General features: G+C 38.0%; 1 protein-coding gene across 1 annotated transcript in view; it reads right to left on the reverse strand.

Moving 5' to 3' along the window:
- Positions 1 to 12,600, reverse strand: part of trol (terribly reduced optic lobes) — a 1,293,721-nt gene that overhangs the window by 1,108,870 nt on the left and 172,251 nt on the right. The gene's annotated exons all lie outside the window — the stretch shown is intronic.

A 12,600-nucleotide genomic window follows, 5' to 3' on the forward strand; every position in this document is an offset into this window, starting at 1 on the left:
TTTGATTACCACCTCAGGGTACATGACCTAGTAAATGCACCCGGGTATATAATTTACCGAAACCTCAAGAGTAAAGACGAAGATAATGCATGTAAGTGCATGAGTGTCGACAACAAAGACGACCAGATCCCCAAATTCAAGATACTGAGATTACGTCCGTACCCATAAGGTGCATGATTCAGCTATTACCGATGAGTGCAGGACACATTTCATACCCAAAAGTACAGTACAATGATTATGTCAGTATCTGAGGGAACCATACTTTGTCGATACGTAATGGTACACGACAAACGGTACCTGACAATCTTGTTGCCCAAGGTTACATGATTTACTCAGCAGCTAAGTTGACAGAATTTTTTTATGTGAATCTGTCAATGACGAAGTGTTATAAAATTCGGCCAAGACCCAAGATGAAAAATTAATAAAAAATATTAATAATTCGAAAGGCAAGATTCACCCAGAAAAAAAAACGGCCCTGAACTGTTCAAGCAGAATTAATTGATACCAAGAGCAACATAATATAAGCATAACCGCAATCTAGAAAGTAAACAACTAGTCATATCAAATATATATATATATATATATATATATATATATATATATATATATATATATAAATATATATATAATATATAAATATATATATAATATATAAACGTGTGTGTGTGTGTGTGTACAAGGACCTCAGTACATTATGCAGAAACATTAACCACTCCATGTGCTAGAGCAAAGCCCCAGAAAACCCTTTCTCCAATGAAAATGATAACACATTGCACTGGGATGTACAGTACGTGAGGACACACAGTCGCACACTCCATCAAGATGGTAACGTCGTCGAAAACAAGTTTTTATCAGTAAAACAAAATGGTCACATCGGAAGAGTTCCACCGATACCGATTCTGTGAAAGTATAAATCAGTTCCAGTAAGGAACTTCAACGGAAAATCCTTGATACGTAAGAAACATAGTTGTATGGCAACCCAGTTACTCATTTTCCAAGCCACCTTGGTGATAATACTTAACGATTAACAAGAGAAAATTGGAACACTATATCTCCCCGAAATTATTAGAAATTATTGCAATTAAGAAAGTTGAGAGATTAACAGGAATTTTTTATATCGCTGTGAATATCAAGCCAATCTTATCGGTCCAACTCTCTTATCTAAACGGAGGGCCGACCGATAAACAACCATTCAATTATACTCGGGTTAACACTTCCTTATTTTCACTAACAAAGTTTCTCGAATTATTCTTGCAGACATCAGTCTAGACATTACCACAAGCTATGACCCAATGAGATGCCTACAAGTCAATAGCCTATACCATTATAAAAGGAAAAATATTAACTTAACTTACCGAAACTGGAACTAAAAAATAATAAAAATAATTAGTCTGAACAAAAAGCGACAAAAGTTTGTTACATATCTCAGCTCAAAGGTCTCCTGGTTATGGGCAGCAACTAAAGAAAACAGACTCGATGTAGCCGTATCCGGTACCCATAATCTTTATTTTCCCAAATTCACAATCTTTATTCTTTGTAATTCTCGGGGGGAAAAAACACTCAGCAACATAAACCGGCATATTTATCCATTATGTTTAAATAAAATATACCTACGTATTGCTACATACATCATTATCCATTTCTTGCTAAATACAGATTGCGAATCAAAATTATTAACATGAGCAGCGTAGGGACAAGAATATGTAAGCATCTTTTTTTTTTCACCAGAGAAAAATTCAAAAACTTCTAAAAATTTTTTTGACAAACGTCGTGCACCTTAGTGTCATTACTGGCCAAAACCGTCTAATATTTTGCATCAAAGATGGACATCCTTTGCTGCTACTCCGACCAAGTCAACATTTAGACTCTTGATCCTCAATTCGCCTATAAAATTTCAAAGAAAAATTTACCTTTCCAAAGAATGTATGGAATAATATCCGACTACAAATCGAAAACCAGGGGAATTTCTCGACCACCATCGGAGATCACTGGCCTAACTGCAACCAATTTAATATATATATATATATATATATATATATATATATATATATATATATATATATATATATATATATATATATATATATATATATATAATTCCTTTTGTATCCAATCCGTTCAGTAATGTGACTGTCAGACTAGGCATTGTCATTTGGTGCCCACATGCCCAAAACGGATGGATGGTCGGTAGTAGTGGTCAAGGTGGTTCAAAGGACTGGTTACTATTCTGGCTGCAGGCCTTTCGTTTCAATGGCCCCCTTACCGATGGTCTCTCTGGTCTCTCTCTCTCTCTCTCTCTCTCTCTCTCTCATATTTTTAAACCTTCAAAAGTAAAAAAAAAAAATAATCTACCAGATAAAGCTCTCTCTTCCCAAACAACCCATCTTTGGCAAAGCACGATCATAACGAAGACAGCAACACTCAATATCTTCAGCAACCTGACATAAAAAATTCTTCTCGCGAATTTGTCTGATATATTCCCTTTGTAATTTGACACCACATAAGACGATAAGATTTCTTCGGCAATAAAATGTGCAAAAGGAAAAATTTACAGATACCTAAACATCACAAGCACAGTAAAGTATTCAGTGATTTTCTTTCTTCGATATATACACATTTTAGTTATGGTATTGAGGGTATTATTGTGCATCATTAACCGATAATTTTGTCAATATCACAGCAGGACAAACGTTAATAGTCAAGGTTTTTTGTTTTTGTAATCTGGTTTAACCTCTTTTGCCAAGATATTTTCAAGACTTGCCCCTTAAATCTGCTTAACCAATTTCCACAGTCTGTGTAGGAGGAAGAATAGCCAACCCTATCATTTTTCATACGGACTATCTGTCTTCACCCGCAAGTGTACTGAAACCAGGAGTAAGAATACCGTAGACTTCAACACACGAACCAAGGTGGTTATTGATGATTATGGGGAATAGGTATTCAGCCCAATCATTTTAATGTATTTTCTTTCAATCTAAGCCAGCAAAAATGGGAAGGTTAAATTGGTCCTGCCTCCAAAGGAGACTACAGTCCTTAATTCTAAAAATATGTAAGCTATAATAATCAGGAAATAATACGTGGGATAAGAATTCTAAAGTTTGGCAAACCAAACCAAACAAACCGTGATTAGTTATATTCCTATTGTAAAACACTATACTCCACTGCGAAAATTAAAAGATCTGACTTACGCAGAAAAAATGACATAGGCCTGAACAAACCACTGTCCTCATACGTCTGAAGCTACTGTACAGTAATAATGACAAGGGCTCTCTCTTTTCTTGAATGCAAGAAAACAACAAAAATAACTAATATTAAAAAGTTCAGCTAGAGAGAGAGAGAGAGTCAAATCCAAATATCTCTTCGTAGAAACTGACCCTAAGCCCTGCAACGGCAACAGGTTACACGCTGGAATGGTGACTAACCACATCCAGAGTCCCTTAGAAAGAACAAAGTCGTCAGACAGAGATCCGTAAAATGAGACTGATAACAAGAACACTTGAATACCCATTAGGAAAGGGAACAAGAAAACTGACAAAAATAAGACCACAAAAATTACAAGAAAGTAATGTCAGACGAGCCCATCAAACTCAGGACAGACTTGAAACGAAATATAATCTATGAGGAGAAAGAAGTTATTGACGTGGTCCCTCCCCAGAATCATGTTACCAGTACATACATATGTATATAAAAATCATGACTACATGACAAGCTTTTTTTTTTTAGGATTTTTATGTTGCCAGCGCAGCATTATCTATAAAAAATAAAAAAAGAAATGCACTAATGGAGAAGTGGAAGCCCAATATACAAATGAAGTGGAAGGCTCATCACTCTGCCTTTCTATTATCAGCAAGGAGCTTTGTTTAAGGAGAGGTCTTCAAAGAGTATTCTCAGAATCTTCTTATCCGTAAGTGAACACCCTCCAAACACTGAAGTGAAAAAACACTCGTCAATTCATGCACTCAAAATTAAAGAATCTGCAGAATTCATTAATAAGAATATTTTTTTCTTGACTAATTATAAGATTCGGGAATCATGTGTGCATTTATCCGATGAATGCCACCAACTTGTTCAGAGGGTGTTTCGCAGTCGTTCAGTGGACGGGGAAAGGGAGTTTATGAGGAAATTATGTTATTAACCAGGCAGCTCTTCTCGGGTTACAAGAAAAATAAACGACACACACGAGGAAGATACAGGAGAATAAAATACACACACAACCACAAACGTGTGTGTGTGTGTGTGTGTGTGTGTAACCAGAATAAATCAAACATAAACGAAATCTATTGATAACTTTCAGGCACTTTACTACAAAACAAGCAAGCATACACGTTATAATTATAAAAAATGTATATTCAGCGGACAAATCAACAGAAAGAGAACTTGCTTCCAATACCTCCTCCCTCTCATGCACTGCTAATTGCAATTTTCCTCATTTTTAATCCAATTTACACATATCGAATAGTCCTATAATGATGATAATCATGATGATTAATGTAACAGTACTAGAGCGCGAGGGTGTTTTTCCAGATCACAACTGACGACCGACTTCAAGTGCCCTCTAGGATTGCAGCCTAATCATCAAGTTATTTTCAATCTCCTTTTCAAGCAGTACTTATTTACTATTTGCCTTGCAAGATTTACTTATTTCCACCTCTCTTTCAAACGCTAGGAATGTTCAATCATCCTCCCTTTTCGAATTCATCTTTTTCCGCCCTCCCGATCCCCTTAGTAACTTTCAATCTGCCTTCAAGGCCGTGTAATTTTCTATGTTTCTTAAACGTATTAGTCATTTTCATTCTTCCTCCCTGGACCTTTGCAATTTCATACTTTTCCCAAAGGCCTACTAAACTTTGAAGATTCCTACAATTCTTTGTAGTTTTCAATCTTCGCTCTAAGTCTTACTAACTTTCAAGCTTCCTTACTAGTAATTTCCAATCTTTCAACGTTTCCTCTACACCTTAATCATTTTCCGTCTCCCAGATCCTAGTTCTTTTATCTTCCGCTTCTAGGTCCTGGTTACCTTAAATTTCCCTTCTAGGTAATAATTAATTTGATCTCTCTTCCTGATCCTTATTTAATACTTTCCTTCAAAACCCTAGTAATTTTCTACCTCCATCCAAACAACAGTTCTTTGTAGCACCCTTTTTCTACCCTTGTAATTTTTTATCTTCCTCCCAGATCCTCCTAATATTCCAATTTCTTCCTGATGCTATTAATTGCTCCATCTTCCTTCCACCTCTAGTATTCTTCAATCAATCGTTGGGCTCCTATTAATTTTCAGCCTTCAAGTCTCAGCAATTTTCAATCTTCCTTCATTGTCTTAATAATTTCCAAACTCTCCGCCTAGTTATTTTAATTTATGATCTCTCTTGGACCTAGTGAGTTTGTCTACCTTCCCAGTTATCCTTATTAGCAATCCTTCCAAGGTCGAGTTATTCTTAGTCTTTCCTTCCAATGCCTTGTTATCAGTAATCTGCCTTCCAAGCACAATAATTTTAAACCTACTTCAAAATTACAGCCAATTTCAATTGTCTTTCCAATTTGAAGTTATTTTCCGTTTTGCTTTCAGGTACGAAATATATTTAATCACCTATACAAGTCCTAGTTACTTCAATCTCCATTCCAGCTACAAGTCATTTTCAATCTCCCTTCCAAGCTCTAGTTGTTTCAACCTTCCATACAAGCCCAAGTTATTATAAATCTCCCTTCAAAGCATTTGCTGCCATCTTTCTAGCTTTAGTAATTCTCAATCTTCCATCCAAGTATTACAATGTTCAAATTTCCTTCCAACTCCTAGAAACATTCAATCTCTCTTCCAAACTCTCGCAACGTTCAGCCTATCTTCCAAGTTCAAGACATTTTTACTCTTCCTTCGAAGAGCTAATATATTTTAGCTTTTCTTTCTACTCCTAGTAATTTTCAATCTTACTTTCCCGTCCTAGTGCATATCATTCTTCATTCCAATTCTAAGTTGTCTTCAGTCTCCCTTCCCAGCCCTCGTTATTTCGAGTCCCCCAAAAACAACCCCTTCTAAGACTTATCTGTCTTCTATCCACGTTCAGTGTTAAGTTATCTTCAAGCTTCTTTCCAAGCTCCAGGTACTTTAACTTCTCCTTTCAAGTCTTAATTATTTTCAGTCTCCCTTCTAATTCCCCCTTTTTTTCAATCTCACTTCAAAACCCCTAGTTATTTTCTACTTCTCTTCCAATTCATAGTTATTTTAAATTCCCGTCAAAACCTAGATCCTGACGATGTAATTTTTACTTTCCGGTTCCTTTCACGCTTAATATATTTCAGCATGCAATATCCTACCCAATTTTACGATCATCTAATCTTCCATCCAACTCCACTGATTTTCAATCTTCTTTACAAATCTTCAGACATTTCCGCTTTCAGAAATGCTATTTATTATTTTAATAACCCTTCCTACTTATACTTCATTTCCCAAGCAAGTCCTAGTATTTTCAATCTCCTTTGATATCTTTACTGTCTTCCTTTTCTTTTTTACACACCTTAGAAGCCCTGATATTCAACCCCTCTTCGATGTAATACATACCGATTACCGATCTCCATTCGAAGACCTTTCGATTTTCAATAACTCTGAATTCCTAATAATTTCCCATGTGCCCTCCGTCATACTCGTTTTCCATCTTCCTTGCAAGTCCTAGTTAGTAATGATCAATCTTTCACTCAAGTTTAAAGTCATCTTTGGTACACCGTATCTTTAGAGCTGTGGACATTTTGAATATCCTTTCGTAGTCCTACTGATGTTTTTTTTTTTTAGTCTACCTTCGAAGCCACAGTTCTTTTCATTATTCCTTTGGAATTCTATTCAGTTCAATCTCATCATCAACGTTTTTCCTTCCTTTTTTTCCTCATTAACCCGTTTTTAAATATTTTAATCTGCCTTTTATCATCATTACAATCTGCGTTTTAATCCTCTTCTTATCACCGATAATATATGCCCACATTTTAACCTTCAATGATTTACACCTGAATTTTACCACTGTATGCATTCTAATCCAAGTATCATCATTGCTAGTTACATTCCAGTTCTTTTGACAAAATATATTTGATATTTTTATCTACGTCTCATCGGCTTTTTCATGAATTAGTCTAAATCTTTTCTTCTGCCTTGCTTTTCAAATAACTCTCGGGTGTTGCAAAGATCCTGGCTATTATATTTGATATTGCCAATTTTAACGCAGCCATTATTGTTCATATTTTATTTCATTCTGCTCTACTTGACGATTTGATTACTCTGGTTTTTCAAATATGACTTAGACTTCATATTACCTGACAGAAAAAGCAGCTGTTCATGTTGATAAACAGATTAATTAAACTCGCTTATTTTTCTGTTTTCCTTTAGGTCACGAGAGACAGAAACGAAGCAACGAGCACTCATCCCCACCCTCTCTCTCTCTCTCTCTCCACTGTGCAACCCACGACAGCTACCTAATAACTATATAACTAATTCATAGCTTAGGTCAAAAGAGGCACGTTTGATTTTCATGGAATGCACCCATCTGTCCCTCTCGTCCCGTTTGAGACTCGAAATGGGTCGTCCAGTCGAGAGAGAGAGAGAGAGAGAGAGAGAGAGCGCAAACTGAATACTACAATTTCAGCACTTTTTTAACGGTATTTACAACTCGGGATCTTCTTTCATGCTTGCAAGATTGAGAAAGGCGTCTTTATGTTCAATTAAATGACAATCAAGGATGGCTTATGACTGATTAGCTATATATTTTTCGTTGCAATACAGCGCCTATTACAGAATGCAAAAACTTTTTCATCGACGTTTAGCAAATGAAATAATGCAAGGTCAAATATAAAACGATAAATAAGGCGAGATAAATTCACTTATCAGGAAACGGAAGGGTTAACAAATAAATTTACAGCTAGACAGAGTATCAAGAGGAACTGTATTTGGGACGTTAATGAAGGGCCGTGCAAATATGATCTACTTGTAGAGAGGCAGCCAGAAGCGGACAAGATGAAGAGAGAGAAGAAAGGGGGAAGGTTTACATAACTTCAAAAACGCTTAAATTTAATAAGTGAAAATTTTATTACAGACAGTGTTAATGACCCGTGTTGTGAGAAGACCCCCAAAAGGGTAATGCCTTGTATGTGGCGCCAGAAGTATGTAAGAACTGTCCTTCTTACATTTACCGAGGCAACTTCTAACCTACTAGTCTAGGGTGAACCCGAGAAGACAGGGAGAAGGAGGGGGCATGGATATCTGAAGGGGTGGGGTGAGGTGGGTGGGGTTTTAGGGGCTTGTATAAGGAGGTGGAGTTGGAGTGAGGAGGGTATAAAGACTTGACCGCACCCCATCTTTACTCATCGGGACACACACACGGATGAGAGAGAGAGAGAGAGAGGGGGGGGGGAGGAGGAAGGGGTGTTTCAAGCAATCTGCAATGGTATATCCTTAGCCACGAAGTTTCAATTTTATACATCAGGGCAACTGGTATATGAGAGAGAGAGAGAGAGAGAGAGAGAGAGAGAGAGAGAGAGAGAATACTTAAGGTTTCAATAAATTTTTCCAAAACCAACGACTGTTAATGAGCACGATGAGAGTTAACAACAGTAGTTTGCGCGTGCATGCGTGTGGTGGCGGTGTGACCCGGCAAAGGAACGTGAATGAAAAAACTTGGAGAGAACAGCAGGTGGGAAGAGACTGACCACACTTTCAAGAATGAGCGACGACTTTACATGAACCGTTCACGTACTTTAAGAATGAGGCCGACGACCCATGAAAAACCAATCTATAAAAACAGAAAATCAAGGCAAGGCGAGATAGCAAGAGGGCTTTGGCCCCAAATAACCTCCAGAACAAAATTCAAACCACAGACTTGAACTCTTGGAGGAAAGGAAGAGATGTCTGGGACAGCCACTCACACTCTCTCTTTTCTCTCCGGGCAGCGAGTTGGGATGGGTATAGCCATCATGGAAGCCTGGCCAGGCTAGAGGGGGAGGGAAGAGGTCTCCGAGGGACAAGGAACTACATAACACCGGGAGACACCTCGGGTGCGAGACACTCCTTTATTCAACTCGCAGGATACCAAAGGACTACAGAGAGAAATTCTCGCTGGTCATTGGTGTTATTTCATTTTCAGTGTATCTTAAGTATGTACCAATAAAATTAAGAAACGTAAGGCCTACCATTTTCGTTACTTGATACATTTATTATTAGAGAAAATTGCGAAAAATTAAGACTTTACACATAAAGAACTCGCCAAACTCGCATACAACCAATGTACAAGTCGTAAGTTAAACCAACAAGCTACACATTTATAAATGTGAAAAAAAAAAAAAAAGTTTTGCACACCCACAAGAATGAAGTTCAGGCAATGGAAATTTCATTCATTCATTCATTCACACATCCATTGTTTCCTCTTTTCCACTAATTACCTGAGATGAGGACGCTGCCCGTGTCACTGCTGCAAAGAGTAGACATGCCAGGAGTGTCGCCTGAAAGTAGAGGCCTACACTCGCAGTGTCAGCAGCCCTCCTCCTGTGGGGGGCCATGGCGATAAAAAGCGAAGTCCTCGTCCTTCTGCGAGAAGGACCGCCGAAATCTTCGCGAAACGCTATGCTGAGCTTTCGAACACTGAGGTTTTATTTATTCAAAAAGTAAAAATGACAGATAGGTACACAGCCCCCTTTCTCCGCGTTCTCCCCAAAAGAGTTGAGGGACTCGAAATCCTTCCTGGCGCGTCTCTTCACTTACGACGGGAAGTGTACGGTGCCCACACTACCTCTCAAAACCAGCTCGATTTGAACCGTGAAGGACGGCGGTCGAAGGGCAACTGACTGACTCCAAGACTCTGGGCCCGATCAAGGCGCCTGCTGCTGCCGTGCGCCCCCGCCCCCCTCTGTTCCGCCCCTCAACTCCCCCAATCAGCCATACCCTAAGCCCCTCCCTGTCCGGGGCGATACCAGGCTAGAAACTATCTCACTACGAAGATGGAGGAAAGAAACGAAGAAACAAAAATGAAAAAAAGATGATGATGATAAAAGCATGTACGTATACTGTCAGATAATATGCATAGATGAACGTTAGTGTGCATTTTCTGCTTGACCGCAAAGCCGCAGAGAGAGAGAGAGAGAGAGAGAGAGAGAGAGAGAGAGAGAGAGAGACTTTCATCTTACAAAACCGTACTGGGATACCAAACACCCAGTCTAGACGCATTAATCCGAACAGACATGTCCAACAAATCCCGCCGGCAAAATGCATACAGAGCCCTAAAATTTGCATTATAAATCAACCACTGACCCAATGCCCTAATCTCGGATATGGTCAAAATGCCACCCTTGAAGCCGGAGCAATCGTACATGAAAATTACGTTACCCATTCCATAACCACAATATCGGTAATGAGTTCGCTCCTCTGAACACCAATTAATGTAGGGGGGAGGACTGAGGAGCAAACACTCCCCCTCTCTCTCTCTCTCTCTCTCTCTCTCTCGCAGACTAGATAGTTAATTTTTTTCTGCAATACCGTTAAGTTTTCCAAGCTATGGTAAGAGAGAACATCTGACGCAGTCAGGTAAAATAAGTTTAAAAATATTCAAAGACTGATTATCTTTTCATTTCCCCCCTCCATTTAACTTCCTTAACCAATCATTTTCTGTCTATTTCATTCCCATTATGAATCTGTACGTTACACATCAGGAACAATCATTATAAATAAAGTGGAAAAAACTATTAACCATTAACATATATGATGCATATACATATTTTATTTTGCCTTGTTTATACTTTCACAGCTGAATCAAGGATGAACACCTTTTACAATAAGCATGCACAGCATCAGCCACTTCAGACACCTACAGATTGGTCAACCGAAACGTGTTTACTTCTGTCCACGCATGCAGTGCCACTCACCCAGTCTAGCTAGACGCAACACATTCTACCCGGATATCAATACCCTTCCCTTCCAAAAGCTTTTCAGCTCCATCCCTCCCTCCCAAAACTTAACTATACACACTATAAATTCACCGTCCTCCATTCTCTCGACTTGACCAAAGCAATATAAAGCCCACCGGCTTGTAAATTCATCTACCCAAGAGTGACACCACATCGTATTTCTGAATTTCAGACCTTTTCAATACTTCTGGCTCCCAATATCTATGGAAACAATTCCCTGCAGCAACTTTTACCTTTTTCCTCATCTGCATTCAACATACACATTTCACTTCCATAAAGATGACTTGGTTTAACAATCCCATCATACATTCCAACTCTGACTTTCACACATAGTTCTTAAACCTTTCTATTATTTCCTTAACCCCTGCTACCTCCGGTGCTTCACACATTCTAAGCTAATCTCTTCTCTAATCCTATCACTATTTATTACATATCAATAAGAAGTAACTGCATTCATTCTGCAGCACCCATTCATTGAGTTCACTTTCCTTGGTCACAATTTCCCCTAACATTCACTTCAGTGTACTCCTCTTTAAAAAACGGCTATCAAACTCAGTTGCTAGTCTCTCCAGTTTGTCTTCATTATAACCAATTAACATACAATCAGCAAACACCAGCCACTCCACACTTCATCCACAAACTGCTTTTCTTACCCCACACCTTTGCACCTACACCTTATCTTTAACTTTACTAATCACTTTACCCACCCATAAACATATTCAAACAGCCATTGAGACAAACACATACTTTCCTAGACCCCTTTTACATCAAACCTTTAACTCTGACGTCAACATTTCCAGACATTCTTCAACAGAAATCTATCAGTTCTATGGAACATATGTTTCTTGGTCCATATGAACTTCATACAACTTTTCCCCCTCAACTTAGTTTTCACACACCACTGTCATAATAAAGGCTCTATTTGCACACCTTCAGCCCCACAGCTACTTACGCCCTTTACATGAAGAATCCATGACGTCTTTTAACCTACAGCAGTGAATTAGGCACCTAGCAGTTACAAAAATGCTGTGGGTAAAATCCAAAGTAATTCAGTGGTTTTTATTTGTGGAATATTGGCAGCAAGTTTCCCTTTGTTTATATTTAGTACATAGATGTGAAATACAAATGAAACACCAAGCAGTAAAGCGAATTATTATCCTAGATAGCTATAATAAAAAAAAAAATGATATGAGCCATTTTCTTCATGGCTGAAGTGCTTTGTCTGTATAATTAACATTCATTATGACTGGCTCCACGTCAAAGTCTTCATTAATACAGAATGGCTGCAAGAATAAAATGCTATGTCAAATTTCCTACATAATTTTCACATCAACAATATAGTCACATCAGATGTAAAATTTATGGTCTTCTTCCAGTGGGACGCATGGACACACTATTCACAAAATACATAATTATAGCTTATAATGGTAGTTACTTTTTTTATTAAGACTTGCAGTTACTTTCTTAAAAAGACTGGTAGCTTTGAAATATACTCATATTTTTTGTACCTATTTGGGGTAATTTTTCTGCTTTTCCTGATTTCATTGACTTAACCAAATACGTGTTTGGGGGTTTGGGCATTATTAGATTTTTAGAACCAAGCATCTTCTGCCCAAAACAAACCATTCTCTATGTCTTTATATCTTATATGCACACAAACACATATATATA

Source organism: Macrobrachium rosenbergii, chromosome 3 (assembly GCF_040412425.1).
Source record: "Macrobrachium rosenbergii isolate ZJJX-2024 chromosome 3, ASM4041242v1, whole genome shotgun sequence".
In the NCBI taxonomy this organism is placed as follows: domain Eukaryota; kingdom Metazoa; phylum Arthropoda; class Malacostraca; order Decapoda; family Palaemonidae; genus Macrobrachium; species Macrobrachium rosenbergii.